The 22,325-nt window shown below is 33.5% G+C and overlaps 1 protein-coding gene across 15 annotated transcripts in view; it reads right to left on the reverse strand.

Moving 5' to 3' along the window:
- LOC126881576 (titin) overlaps positions 1–22,325 on the reverse strand; it is a 405,229-nt gene that overhangs the window by 344,430 nt on the left and 38,474 nt on the right. For 14 of the 15 annotated variants that reach the window (XR_007696921.1, XM_050645903.1, XM_050645901.1 and 11 more), the window contains one exon: positions 14,757–15,030. The exons of the other annotated variant lie outside the window; for it this stretch is intronic. The gene's annotated coding sequence lies outside the window, so the exon portion shown is untranslated. The remainder of the gene's footprint in view (positions 1–14,756; positions 15,031–22,325) is intronic. 15 annotated transcript variants of the gene reach the window in all.

Raw genomic sequence — 22,325 nt, forward strand, 5'->3', positions numbered from 1 at the left:
TATCAAGTATCCCTGGGAAGGTATTTGCAAGAATAATAGAGACAAGAATAAAAACCCAAATAGAAACGACTATGGAAGACACACGGTGTGGATTCAGGAAGGACAGAAGCACGCAAGACCTAATATTCACATTAAGACAAATAAGTGAGAAGGTAATCAAGAAGAATAGAGAGATACGTAATATGTGCTTCATTGACCTGGAAAAGGCGTTTGACAGAATCAGAAGAAAGGACGTATGGAAGACACTAAAAGAAGGGGGAGTCGACAGACACATAATAGAAGTAATAAAGGATATGTACAAAAATAATACGAATACAGTAAGAACCAATAACGAACAGGAAGCTTATTTAACGCTATGAAAACAACATTTTTGGGGAAAAAAGAGATACCGGAGAAAGTAAAAACGGCAGTCGTTAAATCAGTAGTTAGACCAACAATCATGTATAGCAGCGAGACATGGAAATTGACGGGGAGACAAAAATCCAGAGTGAATGCTATGGAAATGAGGTTCCTGCGGAAAATAGCAAACAGAAAGAGGACAGACAAAATACGAAACGAAACAATTAAACAAAACCTAAAACTAAAACCAATCAATGAAAAAATAGTGGAGGGACAACTTAGATGGTTCGGGAACGTGTGTAGAATGTCGAATGAGAGGCTAACGAAACGAGTGTTCGAAACGAGAGTGCAGGGGAAAAACAAAAGAGGAATACCAAGAGTTATGTGGGTAGATGAAATCAGGAAAAAAGTCGAGAAGAAGGGGTTGACATTGGAAAGTGCAAGAAACCTAACGCAAGATGAGAAAGCATGGAGACTACAATGCCAAACTCAACTCCACCAACCTTACACCTAAAGGTAGAAAGGCTTAGGACTAAGTAGGTAAGTATTATTATTTCCTGTCATTTGACATGTTCTACGTGTCGGACTTATTAAAATTCCCAACATATTTGTCGGACAAACATTTTTTTCATATATTATAATAAAGTTTGCTATTGAATAAACTTAAAAACAATCTGCTAGGTGTCACAATCATAAAGTTGTCAGGATGACACGTTCCACAATTAAAATCACGTTCCACAATTAAAACTTCCTCTGTCCCAGTGTTCCCGTACATCAAAATTTGTCCGACTAGACACTGTTAAGCTATTAACAAATTTTCAGCTTGCTATTAATCAAATTTTTTTTTGTACGCAGGATCCAGGCCTATACGATAAAATATTCAATATCAGAACACTTTTAATGTCTAGATGTCTTACTGTAAATAATATTGTAATAAAAGAAATCTGCTATTAGTCCATGTGGTGAGACCGCTCCCGTCTGAAAAAAATTCTGATTCGGTTTCTTTGTGGATTCCTATTAAAATGTCCCCTTTAAACAAATCTAAAGGGTGCCGAGCGGAATTTTTGGGCAGAAATTGTTTAAACAATTTTTTTAAACAAATACAGAAGATCACGTTTTTTGCTCTGAAATATATATTTTTAGGTTTTTTTGGGTCATTCTAAACAAGAAAGGTATCTTGTAATTTTTCTCAAAAATTGATAGTTTTCGAGTTATAAGCGATTTAAAATCTGAAAAATGCGAAAATACGCATTTTCGAGGCTTAAAAACTCATATTTAAATTAGTATTTTTGACGTTGCCAGATACTTAATTTGAAGGTTAAACATTCAGCTTCAAGATTCTGAAGAGTGATCGCGTGTAACTTTAATTTATACCGTTGTTTTTTAATTCTTAAATATGCATGATTATCCGATTTTTTTGCCGGTGCGGCGAGCTCTATTTCAAAAATCTCCTATTTTCCTCCGAAAAATATTTTTTCTAGATTCTTTGGGATATTCTAAATAAAATAAGTTTTTACTTAATTCAAAAATTACAAACAAAACGTATTTTCGGTTTTTAAATCGCTTATAACTTTAAAACTATTAACTTTTGAGAAAAATGTCAAGACACTTTTTTTATTTAGAATGTCCCAAAGAATTTATAAAAAATATTTTTTGAAAGAAAATAGGAGATTTTTGAAATAGAGCGCGCCGCACCGGCAAAAAAATCGGATGGACATGCATATTAAAAACAATTAAAAAACAACGATTTAAATTAAGGTTAGACGCGATCACTCTTCAGAATCTTGAAGCTGAATGTTTAAACTTCAATTTAAGTATATGACAACCTCAAAAATACTAATTTAAATATGAGTTTTTAAGCCTCGAAAATGCGTATATTTTCGTATTTTTCAGATTTTTATTCGCTTATAACTCAAAAACTATCAATTTTTGAGAAAATTTACAAGATACCTTTCTTGTTTAGAATGACCCACGAAACTTAACAATATAAACTTAACGTGATCATTTGTATTTGTTTAAAAAAATGGTTTAAACAATTTCTGCCCACAAATTCCGCCCGGCACCCTTCATATTTGTTTAAAGGAGACATTTTTGAATAGGAATCCACAAAGAAACCGAATCAGAAATTTTTCCAGACGGGAGCGGTCCCACCACATGGACTATATAGGAATCAAAACACCTTGGATATATACTATTTTTGGACGTCCTGTAGATAAACTTTTTTAATTTTTACGACATGAACCAATTAATTGATTGCCAAGACTGCGACCTTTCGCTAAATTCTAATAAAATTGAAACTAGTATTCCCTTTACTGGCTAAAATCGAGCATTCAAGTACGAACTACTAATTTAAAAAATGTTACAACTTGAAGAGTGAGACGAACACTGTGACACCATGACATACGTATGCTGATATTAGCAAGTTTTTCTTAATTTGCGTCATAAAACAAATTTACTTGCATAATTTTTGTAGTTGTGTCAAGATATTGATATAATTTATAATGTTACTTTACGGTAATCCTGAATGTTTAATTGGCGCTTTAAAATTCTTAAAAGTACGTACATACAAGTAGCTCACAGATAACATTATAAACACGAGGTAAAAAGAAGAAAAAATACAGTTTTCTACAACCGTGTTAAAAATGCAATTTTTAGCACTCCATACGAGCGTTAAAAATGCTACTTTAAGGCACTAGTGCTTAAAAAAAATTTAAGGCACTGCAGTTCGTATTGACCGTATAGGCATTTTGATGTAATGTCAAAAAAATATAAAAATGGAATGTCAGTTAAGTTCAAGTAAAAGTTTTTGTAGATATTGTCCTGTAATTACGTTTGTAGAAAAAATATTGTATGATATGCGTGCTAAAAATTACATTTTTAAGGCACTCGTGTGAATTGCAGAACTCGCTATCGCTCATTCTGCAAACTTTCACATGCGTGCCTTAAACGTGTACTTTTAACACTTATATCATAAATAACTATTATTTGAAACACTAAATATGTATGAAATGAAAAACGACACTCATGGACAAAAATATGGAATATTTTGAAATTAAAGTGTGAAGTGAAATGTTTTGTGCAGCAATCTTTGGACCTCTCAGTGTCATAGGGATAAGATTTTTTTTCGGAATGCGATGCTTTCAAGTGTCGTATAAGTGCTCGATCAGATTTGAATCTGATATGGGTTACATGGTGGCCAATATAATTTTTAAATTGAATCTCATCAGAGTAATTATTTACCCGTGTTGAGCTGGCCCCCCCCACTTGCAAAAATTAAAAAACGAATAGCCCTGATTTATGAGCTATTTATGAGCTCTCATATTCCGCAAACTAAAAATTTTGAGCTCGTTCCACTGAGCAGGAATTTAATACTTTAGTGGGGGGGGGGGCTGAGTCAGCCTCCCCCACTACTTAAAAATAGGAATATTGAATCGGTTTTTGCGGCAGAATTACGAGCTATTTATGAGCTCTTGAAATTATATAGTTGCGATTTTTGAGCTCATCCCCTTCACCCCCAAACAACCCTTTAATTGATTTAACTTAAGAGAAAAATGCTGAGAAAACTTAAAATATATCGTATTGAGGATATAATTCCTACAGCGTATATACTCTAAGAATAACCTATTAAATCACGTGCATTTAGATTATTGAGCTACAACCCCTTCACAAGAAAACCACCCTATCTTCCCGGCTTAAGAGAAAGTTGTACTTGAAATGCATTAAATTAATTATTTGGCGACTACATATCATTTAATAATTTATAAGCTTTCAAATTACGCGCATTTAAATCGGTAAATTGCAATTTATTTTATATAGTGCAGTCACTGAAACTAAAAATCAACGATTACCTTCAATTTCGGTGAACCTTCATCGATTTTCACGAAAATTGGTCAGTGGTTAGAGGATACCCCAAGAAACAAAGGTGACATGATACCACCTTGCGCCTTTACCCTGAGGGTGGATACCGCCCCTTCTCGGGGGAGAAAAATTATTTTATAAAAAATAACTGCACAAATCTATAAAAGAACAAATTATAAGCAAAATGTATTATATAAAGTGATTAAAATAAGTCAATACTTTTTAAGTTATTAAAGATCAAAAATTTTAATTATTCGTGAAAAAAATGCATGTTTTGAAGCGGTTTTTCGTAAATCACTGAAAAACTAAGTTTTTACAAAAAAGTTAATAGTAGTTTTATTCGTATAGCTTATATTCTAAGAAAAAACTCTTAAATCACGCGCCTTTCGATTATTGAGATACAACCCCTTCGCAAGAAAACCATCCCATATTCCCGGCTTAAGAGAGAGAGAGTTGTACTTAAAATAATTTAAATTAATTATTTGTCGACTAGATATCGTTTAATAATTTATGAGCTCGCAAAATATACGCATCTCAATTATTGAATTGCCATTTTCTTTCTATAGTGCAGTCACTGAAGGTAAAAATCAACTATGACCTTCGATTTCGGTAAATCTGCATTCATTTTCACCAAAATTGGTGAGCGGATTTTGATGCTATCGACTTTTTCTGGAGCTCATTTTGGATAGGTATTTCTAAGTACTTTGATAAGTATTTAGTACCTAAGTGTTATAAAATGCATCTCTTTCCCGTTATTTAAGCTTGAATCCTTAGATTTGAACAGTCGCAGAAAAAAATATACATTTAATTACCAATAACTTACTTTAAATTAACATTAAAGGGTTTTTCAAGTAAGCAATTTATTATATTTTTTATTGGCTTCAATTTTAGTGATGAACACTTTTTTGTAAAAACTTAACAGTATTTGAGTAATTTATGAAAAATCGCTTTAAAACATGCATTTTCTTTCACAAAAATTAAAATATCTGATCTTTAATAACTCAAAAAGTAATAATTTATTTTAATCACATTATATAACAAATTTTGCTTACAATTTGTCCCGCTCTCGATTTGTGGGGTTATTTTTAATAAAGTAATTTTCACCCCCGAGAAGGGGTGACATATACCCCAGGTTAAAACCCCAAGTTGTTATTGTTAATTCGTGAAAATGAATGGAGATTTACCGAAATCGAAGGTCGTAGTTGATTTTTACCTTCAGTGACTGCACTATAGAAAGAAAATGGCAATTCAATAATTGACATGCGTATATTTTGCAAGCTCATAAATTATTAAATGATATGTAGTCTCCAAATAATTAATTTAAATTATTTTAAGTACAACTCTCTCTTAAGCCGGGAATATGGGATGGTTTTCTTGCGAAGGGGTTGTAACTCTATAATCGAAAGGCGCGTGATTTAAGAGTTTATTCTTAGAATATAAGCTTTACGAATTAAACTACTATTAACTTTTTTGTAAAAACTTACAGTTTTTCAGTGATTTACGAAAAACCGCTTCATTACATGCATTTTTTTCACGAATAATTAAAATCTTTGATCTTTAATAGCTTAAAAAGTATTGACTTATTTTATTATTTTTATATAATAAATTTTGCTTTTAATTTGTTCTTTTATTGATTTGTGAAGTTATTTTTAATAAAATAATTTTCACCCCCGAGAAGGGGCGGTATTCACCCTCAGAGTAAAGGCGCAAGGTGGTATCATGTCACCTTTGTTTCTTGACGTATCCTCTAACCACTGACCAATTTTCGTGAAAATGGATGAAGGTTCACCGAAAGGTAATCGTTGATTTTTACCTTCAGTGACTGCACTATACAAAATAAATTGTAATTTACTGATCTAAATTCGCGTAATTTGCAAGCTTATAAATTATTCAATGATATGTCGTCGCCAAATAATTAGTTTAATGCATTTTAAGTACAACTTTCTCTTAAGCCGGGAAGATAGGGTGGTTTTCTGGCGAAGGGGTTGTAGCTCAATAATCGAGATGCACGTGATTTAATAGTTTATTCTTAGAGTATATAAGTTATAGGAATTATATCCGCAATACGATATATTTTAAGTTTTCTCAGCATTTTTCTCTTATGTTAAATCAATTAAAGGGTTGTTTGGGGGTGAAGGGGATGAGCTCAAAAATCGCAACTATATAATTTCAAGAGCTCATAAATAGCTCGTAATTCTGCCGCAAAAACCGATTCAATATTCCTATTTTTAAGTAGTGGAGGAGGCTGACTCAGCCCCCCCCCCCCCACTAAAGTATCAAATTCCTGCTCAGTGGAACGAGCTCAAAATTTTTAGTTTGCGGAATATGAGAGCTCATAAATCAGGGCTATTTGTTTTTTGATTTTTGCAAGTGGGGGGGGGGGCAGCTCAACACGGGTTAATTATTTACTATTCTAGCGACATGAGGACGTGTGTTATCGTGCATTATCACGAAACTGTCATATCCAATATGGCTGGCAAATGGCAATACATAAATCTTCTAAATTGTTTTCGATGTACATGTCAGCTGGCATTCGCCCAATCTCATCCACACGTTCGGTATATAGACCAGGGCGGATCTGTTTTGAGGTGGATGTGAGAGGTGGCATTCGGATTTTTGGAGATAAAGTTAGGTGACAATTTCAATAATTATAATTGACTTATGCTCCTTCTCAAATATGCCCGAAACATTAATAAAAAAATTGAAATATTTAAAAATGTCGAAAAACATCGAATTTTTTCTACTTTCTTTTCTTATAACTTTAAAAGGATTAATTTTTGTCTGAAATCTGAAATTTTTTAAAGAAGAAAATAGTACGGTACTGAGATATTTCAAATTAAAAATCATTTTTGAATGTCTCGTTCAATTTGTGACCAAAAATCCATCTTTCCTTTTTTTTTCATACGATGCGCAATTTTTATGTACAAAATAAAATATCTTAACGCTTACAAAGTACATAATATATTCAAAGTTCATTTATATAGAAACTTATGTATATCGAATACTTTGTAAGCGTTAAGATGTTTTATTTTTTGCATAAAACGAAGTCGCGTCGTATGAAAAAAGGGAAGATAGATTTTTTGTAAACAATTGAACGTGGAATTCAAAAGATATTTTTAATTTGAAATGTCTCAGATTTTATATCTCTCAAAATTTTAGATTTGGCGCGCCAATGGTGAATATAAAATTCTTAATTTTATATCAAAAAAAAAAGCGCAATAACTACCTTTTAAAACCCACCAAATTTCATTTGCATATCTCAACCGGTTTTAGAGCAATAAATAAATCGTCAGTTTGTAAGAACAATTTCAACACTCCGTATCTCGAAAACGAAGCATTTGCGGACATAACGTTTATAGAGCAAACTGTCATTATTTTTTATGTAGAATTGCCCCTTAAAGTTAATCACACTTATTTTGAAACACCCTGTATATGTTATAACCAATATTAATAAGATAAACACCGAATTCGAGTAATAAAAACCCAACAAAACACATATCCCTAACAGCCTCACCATCTACTTTTAAGTACACTACACGTTTATAAATTTTATCGCTAAATATTTGTCTATTGCATTGTTTGTGTATTGATTTAACATTTTTACGTTTAAAGATCAGGGTGTTAGATAACACAAACAGGTGATTAAGAATTCATCTTGAAGCTCAGATGCTTCAAAGTAGAGAACTCTAGGGAAGAAATGAGTAAAAAGTAAAAGTCCAAAATGGTACAGCGGTATAGAGATTCATACAGAGTAACTGTCATAATAGTCGCGAGAGATAGAAGCGGATTTTGTGCGTGATAAGTAATATGAAAAAAATATACGGGGATATGTTGAATTAGTTGTATACATGACTTTCCTCAAAGGGCGGAAACCAGAGTGGGGGACGAGGGTGGTTATAAGGGGTCAAAGTCGCGGTTTTTATTATTTCTTTTGTGACGCTCATGATCGAGATAGTGCACCAAAATTTGGGAATAAGTAGGTTATGACGTAACTAAGTAAAATCTTCAGGGGCGGAACGCTGCATGGCCGACAAAGGGATGGGGGCAGGGGTGAATATAAAAAATATAAGGGGTTTTTTGCGACGTTCGTGATTGAGATAGTGCACCAAAATTTGGGAATAAGTAGACCATGACATAACTAAGTAAAATCCCCAGAGGCGGAAAGCAGAGTGGGGGACGAGGGTAGTTATAAAGGGTCAAAGTCGCGGTTTTTATTATTTTTTTTGTGGCGCTCATGATCGAGATAGTGCACCAAAATTTGGAAATACCTAGGCCATGACGTAACTAAGTGAAATCTTCAGGGGCGGAACGCTGCGTGGCCGACAAAGGTGTGGGGGCAGGGCTGAATATAAAAATTTTAAGGGATATTTTGGGAGTAAGTAGATCATGGCGTAACTAACAAAATCTCCAGCAGCGGAAACCAGAGCTGGGGACGAGGGTAGTTTTAAGGGGTTAAAGTCGTAGTTTGTATTCTTTTTTTTTTGTGACGGAACACAATATTTGTCCCCCACGCAGCGTTCCGCCCCTGGAGATTTTACTTAGGTATGTCATGATCTATTTATTCCCAAATTTTGGGGCACTATCTCGATCATGCGCGTCACAAAAAAAAGAAAAACCCCGACTTTGACCCCTTATAACTACACTCGTCCCCAACTCTGGTTTCCGCCTCTGTTGATTTTACTTAGTTATGTCATGGTCTACTTATTCCCAAATTTTGGTGCAATATCTCGCTCAGAAACATCACAAAAAAGTCCTTATATTTTTAATTTCACCCCTGGCCCACCCATTTGTCTGCCACGCGGAGTTCCGCCACTGGAGTTTTTACTTAGTTACGTCATGACCTAGTTATTCCCAAATTTTGGTGCACTATCTCGATCTTGAGCGTCACAAAAAAAATAATAAAAACCGGTACTTTGACGCCTTATAACTAACCTCGTCGCCCACTCTGGTTTCCGCCTCTGGAGATTTTACTTTCTTATGTCATAGTCTACTTATTCCCAAATTTTGTTGTACTATCTCGATCAGGAACGTCGCAAAAAACCCCTTATATTTTTTGTATTCACCCCTGCCTCTACCCCTTTGTCGGCCACGCAGCGTTCCGCCCCTGGAGATTTTACTTAGTTACATCTTGACCTACTTATTCCCAAACTTTGGTGCCTCGATCATGAGCGTCACAAAAAAAATAATAAAAACCGCGACTTTGCCCCTTATATAACTACCCTCGTCCCCCACTCTGGTTTCCGTCCGTTGAGGAAAGTCATGTACACAACTAATTCAACATATCCCCGTATAGTTTTTCCATATTGTCACGCACAAAATCCGCTCCCAGCTCTCTCTTAGACTATAAAGGCCACAGCGGGATAATATGGTAAAATCTGCACTCGGCTGAATTCTTATTTGGGATTGGGCACTCGAAAATACATATATTTAGAAACCCCTTTAGTCAAATTTTTAGCGTCATATGTGGCCCTATGGGTCACATGTCACAAAAAATGTGTTTAAAAAAATTTCCTGGCGATCTTTGGCTTGAAAAAATCTGAAAAAAATTCATGAACGTATATTTTTATACCTACAAACTTTCTGATTTGTTTTCACATTTTTTAAATCAAAATTGAGCTCATGAAAAATATTTGAATGTTTCAAAAAAAAATTAGGTGATGTGAAGAATTTTTGGCAAACTTCTAAATACATAATTATTTTTTGTGTATTTTTTCCGTCCTCTTGAATGGCGGGGTTAGATTTGCCATTTTCTCTTCATAACATCCTCAAAATTCGAAAACACAATTTTTTCTGTTTTCCCCCATGTTTTTATTACATAAACTCAACTGCATGTCAATCAATCATGATTTTTCATAATCATTTTTGTTATTTCTAATAGCGGTAGCAGATTTACCATTTTCAGCCCAGAAAATGCTCAAAATACGACAAGCCCTCTTTTCTGAAAATGGTTCCCATGTTTTTAGCACGCAACCTCTACTGCGGGTGAATAAAGAACGATTTTTCATCTATTTTTTCCGTTTTTTTTTCTAATAGCAGACTCATGTTGGCTATTTTTTCACACCGGAACATACCCTAAATTCGAAAAAACTGCATTTTTCGATTTAAATATTATCATCCATGTATTAAATTTATAAAAGAATTATATTTAATTTCATAGCATCCTAGCTTTTTTAAATTTGTATTAATCAAATTTTATAAAATTACAAATTAGTAAAAACTGTTCAAAACCACATTGCAATAATAGTTTTAGTCTTCGTCACTATCTTCGTTTATAGGGCTTTTCATCGATTGTCATTTGTTTCGAGCTTCTGTCATGTGTCACATAATATTAATATATCTACGTCATACGTCTTTGGTTTGTATCATTGGAATATGCCAATAACGTATGACGTAGATATATTAATATTATGTGACACATGACAGAAGCTCGAAACAAATGACTGTGAATGAAAAGCCCTATTACGTAGTCACTACCTGATGTGATAAAAAGATAGTATCACAGATAGAATTATCACATCAGATACTGATTATCATATCAGATACCCTAATAAATAAAGATAGTGACGAAGACTAAAACTATTATTGTAATGTGAGTTTGAACATTTTATAAAATTTTGTGATTACTTATACAAATTGAAAAAAAAATCTAATATGAAATGAAATATAATTATTTTATTAATTTATCATAAATGATATCTAATATTTAAATGGTAATCACCACTCGAATGAAGGAGTGTCTTCTTCTTTAAGTGCCATCTCCGCGGCGGAGGTCGGCAATCATCATAGCTATTCGTATTTTAGAGACGGCTGCTCTAAAAAGTTCATTTGATGTACATCCGTACCACTCTCTCAGGTTGCGCAGGCACGATATATAAGGAGTGTAGGGAAACATAAATCGTTATTTGTCACATTTAAATGAGGTTTTGTGCTTAAAATATTAAAGATATCGTCGAAATATGCAGTTTTTTCGAATTTAGAGTACCTATGTTTCCGTCTGAAATATGGCCAACATATTCTATTATAAAAAACGGAAAAGTAAATTAAAAATCATTCTTTCAACATGCAGCAGAGGTTATTGTGTTAAAAACATGGAAAAAATTTCAAAAAAGAGAGTTTGTCGTATTTTGAGCAAGTTCTGGTCTGAAAATGGCAAGCCTGATCCTGTTATCAGAAATAACAAAAAGAAATTATCAAAAATCGTCGTCAAATTTTTTGACATGCAGTTGAGTTTATGTTCTAAAGGCATGGGGAAAACACCATGTTTTCGAATTTTAAGGACGTTTCGAAGAGAAAATGGCAAATATGTATAACCCTGCCATTTAAAATAACGGAACAAATACACAAAAAACAATTAGTTAGAGTTAGAAGATTGTTTAGAAGAAACATAACCTAAAATTTCTTTGAAAAATTGAAATATTTTTCCTGAGCTCAATTTCGATTAAAAAAATCTGAGAAAAATCAGTGTTAGTGAGCATTAAAATGTATGTTCATTAATTTTTTAAAGCAAAGGATCGCAAAAAACACATTTTTGCGATAGAGTACACCTGGTGCCACCTAGGGAGCAAAAAATTTGGCTCAAGGGGTTTTTAGATATGTACTTTCGAGTGCCTAATCTCAAATAAGAATCCAGCCAAGTGGAGATTTTATCATCTTATCCAGGTATAGCCTTTTGAATATACCGAAAAGTTAATCGAACTTTTTGATATCATACAATTAGGCCAATAAATGACCGTTTTGGGGTGTAATTTTCAGAGGCAACTCCGAATTGCATGAAAATTTGGATTAAGGTTCTACTTACGCTTCACTTCAAAGTTGAATTTGTGCCGTTGGTTGCTTTGACTTGGGGGGTGACAGTCACCCCTTCTAGGGGGTTGAAAAAACATACGTTCAAGATAAGCCTGGAAATGCATAAATTGACTGATTTATAAGCAACTTTAGTTGATTATAAGCAACTTTAGTTCTATAGAGTTTTTATAAGCCAATACTTTTCGAGATATTTGCGATTGAAAATGTATATTTTTCGACAAAAAAAACTACGTTTTCAGATGGTTTTCCGCAAATAACTCAAAAAGTAAATATTCAATCGAAAAAAATATTCTTAGATAAAGTGTAGCTTATAAAAAACTAAAAGAATGGTGTATCAAGGAAGTATATAAACCGAGTAAAAGCAAAGTTGTAAAATGAAAAATACGTTCTTATTCGTCTAATTTCAAATTGAATATTTCCACGGTAAATTACCGAAAAATTAAGCAATTCTCCGGAAAAACTGATTAACATTTTTTAAAGTGTTTAAAAAAAAGTTTTATTTTTATTTTTTACAAATGTTTTTGGCATAAAAAATAAACTGGTTACGCTTAAAAAAAAGTGGGCCCCTTTTTTTTGGTAAAAAAAAATCGTGAAAATCTCCCTCTATTTATCACCCTAAATAAAATTAATCGTTACCGCTTTACCATTTACTTTAAATGTATGTATATTGTTTATATTTATGATGTGTAAGTTTGACCGGTTTGAAGTGCATATTTTTGAAAAAATTTAGTTGTATAGTAAAAAATTTTTTTCTAAGAATTTTGGAAAAATTTCCTTTTTCCTTTTTCCAAAAAAAGTATTAGTGATACGAAAAATCGCAAAGAGTAAAAAAATGTATCTAGGTTTTGCTGTAATAAATATGCTAGTTTCATTTTGCTTTTCCGTACGACAAAAATTGGTTAAGATATGGTTATTCAAAGTTTGCATACACTCGTGTATAGTGACGCTTTCAAGCACTTTTAACATAACCCTTTTAAAAATAAGCACTTTAAACCGGTGAAATTGACAGATCATATAAAAAATAGAAAAGTAAAGTAAATTGTTTGTAAAGCGGTAACGATTAATTTCATTTGGGGAGCTAAACACGGGGAGATTTTCATGATTTTTTTACCAAAAAAAAGGACCAACTTTATTTTGAGCTTAACTCGCTTATTTTTAATGCTAGAAACTTTTCTAAACAACTAAAATGAAGATTTTTGTAAACAATTTAAAAAAGTTTTTCTACAACCGTGTTAAAAATGCAATTTTTAGCACTCCACACGAGCGTTAAAAATGCCACTTTAAGGCACTAGCGCTTTAAAATTTTTATGGCACTGCAGTTCGTATTGACCGTATAGGCAATTTTGATGTAATGTCAAACAAATATAAAAATGGAGTCAGTCAAGTTCAAGTAAAAGTTTTTGTAGATATTGTCCTGTAATTACGTTTGTAGAAAAAATATTGTATGATATGCGTGTTAAAAAGTACATTTTTAAGACACTCATGTGAATTGCAGAACTCGCTTCGCTCATTCTGCAAACTTTCACATGCGTGCCTTAAACGTGTACTTTTAACACTTATATCATAAATAACTATTAAATGGATTTTTCCCGAAGTGCTTAATTTTTCGGTGATTTCCCGTTGAAATATTCGATTTGGAATTAAAAAAATAAGAACGTATTTTTCATGAGCTACAACTTTGCTTTTACTCGATTTATAGACTTTACTGATACATCATGTTTTTTTTATAAGCTACACTTTTACTAAGAATATTTTTCTCGATAAAATATTTACTTTATGAGTTATCTGCAGAAAACCGTTTAAAAACGTAGTTTTTTTGTCGAAAAATAAACATTTTCAATCGCTAATATCTCGAAAAGTATTGACTTACATAAAAAACTCTATAGAACGAAAGTTGCTTATAATCAGTCAATTTATCCATTTCCGGGCTTATCCTGAACGTATGTTTTTTCACCCCGAGAAGGGGTGACTGTCACCCCCCAAGTAAAAACAACCAACGACACAAATTCAACTTTGAAGTGGAGGGTAAGTAGAACTTAAATCCAAATTTTCATGCAATTCGGAGTTGCCCTTGAAAATTACACGGTATCGCCGTATTTCCCGTTCATTTACTGGACTAAATACTTGCGACAATTTTGGGTTAAAAAAACGAAGGCAGTCGTTCAAAATTCCCTTCACTTAAGATTTACAACTAATAAAGAAATCAAGATTTGGATACCTGGGTCTTGGTAGGTCTATAAAGAAGGTAGGTCTATAGACATATTTCAGGAATGTAGTGGCTATGACACAAATAAGTTTCATAAAACTGAAAAGCTTCTTAACAAATAAATTTTCCGTAGAAAGTCTATTGAAAATTTTATCTAAAGGTATGTATCCATTACGTTGGTGCTCAGTGTGGATACGGCATGCGCTCCTCAACATATAAACCGCCAACGATTCAACCGATTGGATCGCCGAGGGTGAGCGCCGCTCAGGGCGACCTCAACCCTCTTTGATCCAATCGGTGGCGGTTTATATGTAGAGGAGCGCATGCCGTATCCACACTGAGCATGGAGCACCAACGTAACGTATACTTACCTTAAGACAAATGCGACATTCCAATGCGTTAAGATCTCAACAGACGATTCGTTATACTTTAAACAATGCTTGTCAGAAATATAATGTACTTAAAAATGGATTTCTAGACCATAAGCACCACCCAGCGTACGACCTAAACCATAAGCACCAACAAGCGAAGGTTAGCAAACACTTACAGCATTCTTTTTGGGTATAGGCGTAGGTTGAGAACAAGTGACTGTAGGGGAGGAGGTACCCGCGTCGATCAGTACCTGGGTGGCCTCCTCCCCCAATTCGCAAGAGGTCGACGAAGCGGTCGATGATGTTCGCTTGTGTCCGCCACCACCTGACGACTTGGACGAGTGCCTCGTTAAGGATTTGGTCCAAGCATGGATACTGCCTGCGCGAGTACTGCCCTTGCTGGTCGTACTTGACTCGCTGCTCTTGCGTGGAATTGTAGAACTATTGAACCTGCAAGAAAACGGTTTTGGGGAGCGCTACTAGATAACTCGGTACACAACAACGAGGTGATTCAACTTAATCGAACGATGAGGAAAACAATAAAGAATAGTACAAATAAGCAAAACGATGGATTATATGAATATTAAATACACATAATTATATACAATATTTTATCGTTCTATAAACAAGAAATATCGTAATTAATAACGCCAATGTAAATAAATATTTTCTGAACACCATTGTTTTTTTCTATTTTAATGAAAACTCTTTAAATGTCTCCTTTTATTTTCATATACCCCAAGAAACGGAGCATTTAAAAATAGAAAACTTGCTGTTCACTATTTTTCAACTGGAATATCTGAAGGAGGTCGATAGAAAAGGCGTACCATCCTGTGGGTATCGAAATTTTTACTGCGTCATTTTTTTATTAACATTTAAGCAAAAAAAACGAGTTTTTTCATTCATTTCAATATTGTGAAAAATCTACTCTTTGTACATGAAACCGTTCAACAGATGACTTTCTTGAACATACTCTTTAAAATAAGATTTTCTAATTGAAAAAATATTTATGAACAAAAAAGTTATTGCAAATTAAACCAGAAAGTAAGCATTTTTTCAATTGTTTAGAATTATAAAATAAACAATTATTAAAATATTTAAAACACACTTCACAATGTAAGTTTTAATGTATTTACGTAATGAAAAAAAAAAACAAAAAACACAAAAAAAAAAACAAAAAAAAAACGAAAAAAATTAATAACAAAAAAAATAACAAAAAGCTACAAAAAAAAGGAAAAAAAATAATTGCATATAAAAAATGAATAATAAAAATAGAAGTAAAAAATGTTAATGTATAATAATAATTATATGATGATATTGTAATGTATAAATAGGGAAGGAAATAGTACATTATATACCGCGGGACTGAAGTAGTACATTTAATCCTGAAGGTAAAGTTTATGGCCCGACCGCAGGGAGGGCCATAATTTACCTGAAGGATTAAATGTACTTCAGTCGCAAGGTATATACGATACTTTTCGTACTTCCGGTATGATTTTATTAATTATTTCAATAATTTCAATCAGTTTTTTCTCTCTTCAACTCATTTAATAAACTGTCTTTAAAATAAGTTACCATAGTAACATTGCGTTGTGACAGTTATAATTTAGAAACATTGTCATTACTAGTGTCATTGTAAAGAAACATTGTTATTGATAATTATTGGTATCATGAGTGAAGAAGGTGTATCTGATATTGATAAAAGAGCAGCCGAAGTAGGTGAAGAATTGTTACCACCGAAATCTAGAAAACTATACGAGCAGCAGTACGATGCTTTTAAAAAGTGGTGCCGCTTAAAAAATGTGAGACAACCTACTGAAAATGCGCTGTTAGTCTACTTCGATGATAAATCAAAAGCGGTTTGTGCCTCAACTCTCTGGGCACATTACTCAATGCTGAAATCGGTTATTAACATTAGAGAAGATATTGATATAAGTAAATTTCCAAAATTATTAGCTTTTTTGAAGAGAAGAAATGAGGGATTTAAGCCAAAGAAGTCAAGAATTCTCACGTCTGAGCAGGTAGATCAGTTCTTACGGGAGGCTCCGGATGATAAATATTTAATGCTTAAGGTAAATTTGGAAATTTGTTTATATTCAGAAATTTTAAGAAATCAATTTTTTTGTAGGTTGCACTTATTTTGGGCGTTGCGGGAGCTTGTCGTGGAAAAGAGTTGGTTGATTTAGAAATCGACGATGTGAGAGATTTGGGCAATTCCTTCCTAATTGCGATTAGAAACACCAAAAATAAAATTGACCGAAATTTTGTGATCAAAAATTCAGAAAACAGTGCCATCAGTTTTGTGGCGATATTTCGGAAATATGTGGCATTGCGAAAGACAGGGACAACTCATTCAAAATTTTTTGTTCAATACATCAACAAAGAATGTACTACGCGAGTAGTAGGAAAAAACATGTTTGGTACAATTCCACGGCAAATAGCAGCTTTCTTGAAATTAGAAAATGCGACGTCTTATACGGGACATTGTTTTAGACGCACATCTGCGTCTTTGTTAGCTGATTCGGGAGCAACAATAGACGTGCTGAAGAGACATGGAGGATGGAAATCCTCCAACGTGGCCGAGGGATATATTGAATCGTCTATTAAAAATAAACAAAAAATTTCAGATAAAATATTTGGTCAAGTCGCCGATTCGTCCACTATAGTTATGCCACAGTCCTCATTCTCGCTTCCTGTTTCCGCAGGATCTTCGAAACAAACACCAGTTCAATATGAAAAGGACCTATCTGTTACTCGTCAGTTACCTGCTGCATTAACCCAGGAAAGACTGGTCAATATGACGAACTGTCACAATATTAATTTGAATATTAACGTTAATTACCATTCTAATTAATTATATTTTTCAATAAAATATCCCTTAAATTCGTTTGTTTGTGATTTAATCGTTCCGGGAGTTTCGTCAATATTTAATCCCGGAGGGATTAAATGTGACACTTTAGTACCTGTCACAAGGGAGTGAAGTTGTCACTTTAGGCCCGGAAGTACGAAAATAAACATAGAGTAGTTGAAATTAATGTAAAAAATGAGCAAAATCGGTTAGATGGGCGAATGGACCCTAAGGTCCGCAGTCATACAAACCCAAGAAAAAAATTGTAGTTACTATACAGGGTGTTTGGTAAAGAATGGGCCATAGCTTAACCGTAGATTCCGGAGGTTAAAATAGGTCGAATTAAGCTAACGTACCTTGGTACAAAAGTTGATAATAACCGAAATACAGGGTGTCAAAGTAAAATTTTTATTTTATTTATTCTTAAATATTGTCTAACAGGCATGGGATAATAACACGAAACTTGTTAGCGGGGGAGTTTTGGGACAAGAAATCTAAATTCGCCACTTCTCCCTCTTCAATCCTGACCCCCCGGAGGGAGTGTAGTGGTCGACGTGATGTCGTGTATTGTCCGTCTCCAAAGATCTCTGTCTCTGGTCATTTCTTTTAACTCATGCGTAGGTCTTTTGCATATTCCTGTAATCTGATCGATCCATTTTGTTGGGGATCTTCCTCGTGATCTTCGGCCTTCCACCTTTCCTTGTATAATGAGCCTTTCCATGTTTTCTGTGTTTGCTCTCATAACATGTCCAAAGTATTTTAATTGTTGGAGATGGACTTTACTGGAGAGTCGTTGGCTAACTTTTAGCTCTCTTAAAATCGAATTATTTGTTCTATGGTCGGTCCAAGGAATTCGTAGCATTCGTCTCCAACAGAACATTTCAGTGGCGTCTATCTTTCTTCTTCTTTCCGAATTTTTCAGGGTCCAAGATTCACATCCGTATGTCAGTATTGGGAATATTAATTCTCCACCAAAAATGATGTATTAATAGGTTCAATTTTTTGAAGTGAAAACTTCTTTAGGGACGTTGTGCGATTTTTGGATAGGGGAAAAAGCATTGAATTTGCGACCGTCATTGCGACCGTCATCGCTTATGCTATATATTATTTGTATGTACATATATATAAATTGTATAGAAGTATTTAAATTTAAAATAAATGTAAAACCTATTTTAGGATGGGGAAAAAAGATTTATTTCGCGACCATCCTAGCGACCGTCATCTCTTCGACGAAATAAATTTTGTACGTATCTATATTATATGTATCTATACATAAATTGTATAGAAGTATTTAAATTTAAAATAAATGTAAAACCTATTTTTCGATAGGGAAAAAGGATTTATTTCGCGACCGTCATCGCGGCCGTCATCTCTTCGGCGAAATAAATTTTGTACGTATATGTATTGAAGTGAAAACTTCTTTAGGGACGTTGTGCACTTTTTGGATAGGAAAAGTATTAAATTGGCGACCGTCATTGCGACATCATCGCTTCGAAGAAATAAATTTTTGAAATGAAAATTTCTTAAGGGTCGTTGTGCAATTTTTGGATGGGGAAAAAGTATTAAATTAGCGACCGTCATCGTTTCGACGAAATAAATTTTTTAAGTGAAAATTTTTTTGGGGACGTTGTGCACTTTTTAGATAGGGAAAAAGTATTGAATTAGCGAACGTCATCGCGACCGTAATCGCTTCGGCAAAATAAATTTTTAAAGTGAAAACTTCTTTTGGGGACGTTCTGCACTTTTTAGATGGGGAAGAAGTATTGCATTAGCGACCGTCATCGCTTCGGCGAAATAAATTTTTGAAGTGAAAACTTCTTTAGGGACGTTGTGCACTTTTTGGATGGGGAAAAATTGTTAAATGTGGATGGAGAGAAAGTAATAAATAAGCGACCGTCATCGCTTCGACGAAATAAGCATCTGAAGTAAAAACTTCTTTAGGGACGTTGTGCTCTTTTTGGATGGAAAAAAGTATTAAATTATCGACCGTCATCGCTTCGATGAAATAAATTCTTGAAGTGAAAACTTCTTGAGGGACGTTGTGCACTTTTTGGATGGGGAAAAAGTATTGAATTATGGACCGTCATCGCTTCGACGAAATAAATATTTGAAGTGAAACTTCTTGAGGGCCGTTGTGCACTTTTTGGATGGGGAAAAATATAAATTAGCGACCTTTATCGCTTCGACAAAATAAATTTTTGAAGTGAAAACTTCTTTAGGGACGTTGTGCACTTTTTGTATGGGGAAAATGATTAAATTAGCGACCGTCATCGCTTCGACGAAATAAATTTTTGAAGTGAAAACTTCTTTAGGAACGTTGTGCACTTTTTGTATGGGGAAAATTATTAAATTAGCGATCGTCATCGCTTCGACGAAATACATTTTTGAAGTGAAAACTTCTTTAGGAACGTTGGGCACTTTTTGGATGGGGGAAAAGTATTGAATTAGGGACCGTCATCGCTTCGACGAAATAAATATTTGAAGTGAAACTTATTTATGGACCTTGTGCACTTTTTCGATATAAAAAAATTATTAAATTAGCGACCGTCATCGCTTCGATTAAATAAATTTTTGAAGTGGAAACTTCTTGAGGGACGTTGTGCACTTTTTGGACGGGAAAAATATTATATTAGCGAACCTTCATAGCTTCGACGAAATAAATTTTTGAAGTAAAAACTTCTTGAGGGACGTTGTGCACTTTTTGGATAAGGAAAAATTAAATTAGCGACCATCATCGCTTCTACAAAATAAATTTTTTAAGTGAAATCTTTTATAGGGACGTTGTGCACTTTTTGTATGGAGGAAAAGTCATGAATTAGGGCCGTAATAGCTTCGACGAAATAAATATTTAAAGTGAAACTTATTTAGGGACGTTGTGCACTTTTTCGATGTAAAAAAGTATTAAATTAGCGACCATCATCGATTCGACGAAATAAATATTTGAAGTGAAAACTTCTTGAGGGACGTTGTGCACTTTTTGGATGGGGAAAAAGTAGTAAATTAGCGACCGTTATCGCTTCGACGAAATAAATTCTTGAATTGAAAATTTCTTTAGGGACGTTGTGCACTTCTTGGATGGGGAAAAAGTATTGAATTTGCGACTGTCATCACTTCGCTGAAATAAATTTTGTACATATATAAATTATGTGTATGTATACTATTGTGTTTTCAATTTATCAATCAAAGGCGAAATGAAAATTAAATGAAATTTTTTTATTTTAAATAACGCGGGCATATAAATTTGACACACCCTGTATATTGATCTGTAAATATTTATTAGAATTTAGTTTGGATGTAAGTGGATTTCTTTTTTTTAATGAGTTTTCCGATGAACCATTAAAGACTTTTGTGAATAATTAAAGTGAAAAGGACGATATATTTAGGTTTATAATGGAAAAAGATTGTTTACTACGGAAACTATAGAATCCACAGCTAGATGTAATTATCATTTTCGAGAAAAGTGGTTTAAAAAGAAAGTTTGGAATTTTTATATCTTTGTTTCAACACGAGTAAATGTTGTATAGTTCCCCGAAAGTAATTAGGATGGTCGGAATAATGTTGAAAAAGACTGTTTGTTTGTCGAATGGAAAAGATTGTTTATGATTCTTGGCAAGTTGGAAGGGGAAAAGCAGTTTGAATGATTGAGAGAGTTTGAAAAAGAAGTCAGTATGTTATTTGGCAGCACTGAGGAGCGGTCGACGTTTTGGTGGATAAGTAATTAGCAAGTACCAGTGGTTTGTTTGATAGTGGAGAATAGTGCTGAAAAGTGGAACGAGAGACAGATCAAATTGAGACGAAATACCTCTTTGATTCTGTATTATTGTGAGAAGGAGAGCAGAGAATTTTTGGAGTTTTGTTTGCATCGAGTACGTGTCAAAAGAGGCCCGGCTTGTTGGAGAATTGGTGCTGGTATGCTGATAGTTTTGAAGCTGGAGAACGGAGAGGGCTTTGATGAGTAGCCTTTAACATAGTCAACGAGGGAGAGCTGTTTTGGGTCACGAGAAGACATCAGAGGGAGTGAAGCAAAAGGTCAGTCAACTTATGTGAAAGATATTTTTTATGTTCGGAAACTAAAAATTTGAGTAAAAAGCGTAGGAATTAAAATTCCAATATTTCAAAAAGTAAATAGGAAGTATAGCTAATCTTGCGAATACATAATTTGGTTTTGTTTATTTTGTTGTACCAAAGTCATCGGAAACAAACCGATACATTGTTTTTTTTTTAAATAGAATAAATTTAAGTGGTAAAAATTTCATTCGGACATCTGTGTCCACAGGTTTTTAGATTTGATAGATTTTTCGAGTATTGATTTTGATAAATAAAAGACAATTCTGTATGTTTATTTTATATTTTTGCTTTATTTCTTTTTCCTATTTTATCCCGATTAGGATCAACTAAGAGATACTGAAACCACGAGGGAAGATAAGTATAACGTAAGATAATTTAGATTTTTTTTTATATTATAAAAAGGCACCCTGAGATTTTTATTCATTTTTTTATGTATGATTTGCGACTTCCAATAAATAATAATTAATATAAAATGAATAAGAAGCAGATCATAACAATACATAAATAGCATAGGGCATACGCATCGCGTATATCGTATATGATATAGGTATAGCACTTCTTTTAGAATGGGGTAAAAGCATTGAGCTCGTAATTTATATACTATAAGAAGTTTTCTCTTCTGTCGGCACTCCCATGAGTGCTTTTAATTTTATTTTTTTTATTACCCACTCGACATACTTTTTAAATCAAAACTTTCATTCTCTTAATATTTTTACTTAAAAAAGTTTAAAGTTTTACATTCATCTCGCTAAACTCAACCGTTTTCGAGATAAACGCATTTTAAATCTGCGAGGCAACATAATCTTTTGCATACCATTGTAGTTACACC

Source organism: Diabrotica virgifera, chromosome 3, assembly GCF_917563875.1.
Source record: "Diabrotica virgifera virgifera chromosome 3, PGI_DIABVI_V3a".
Classification (NCBI taxonomy): Eukaryota; Metazoa; Arthropoda; class Insecta; order Coleoptera; family Chrysomelidae; genus Diabrotica; species Diabrotica virgifera.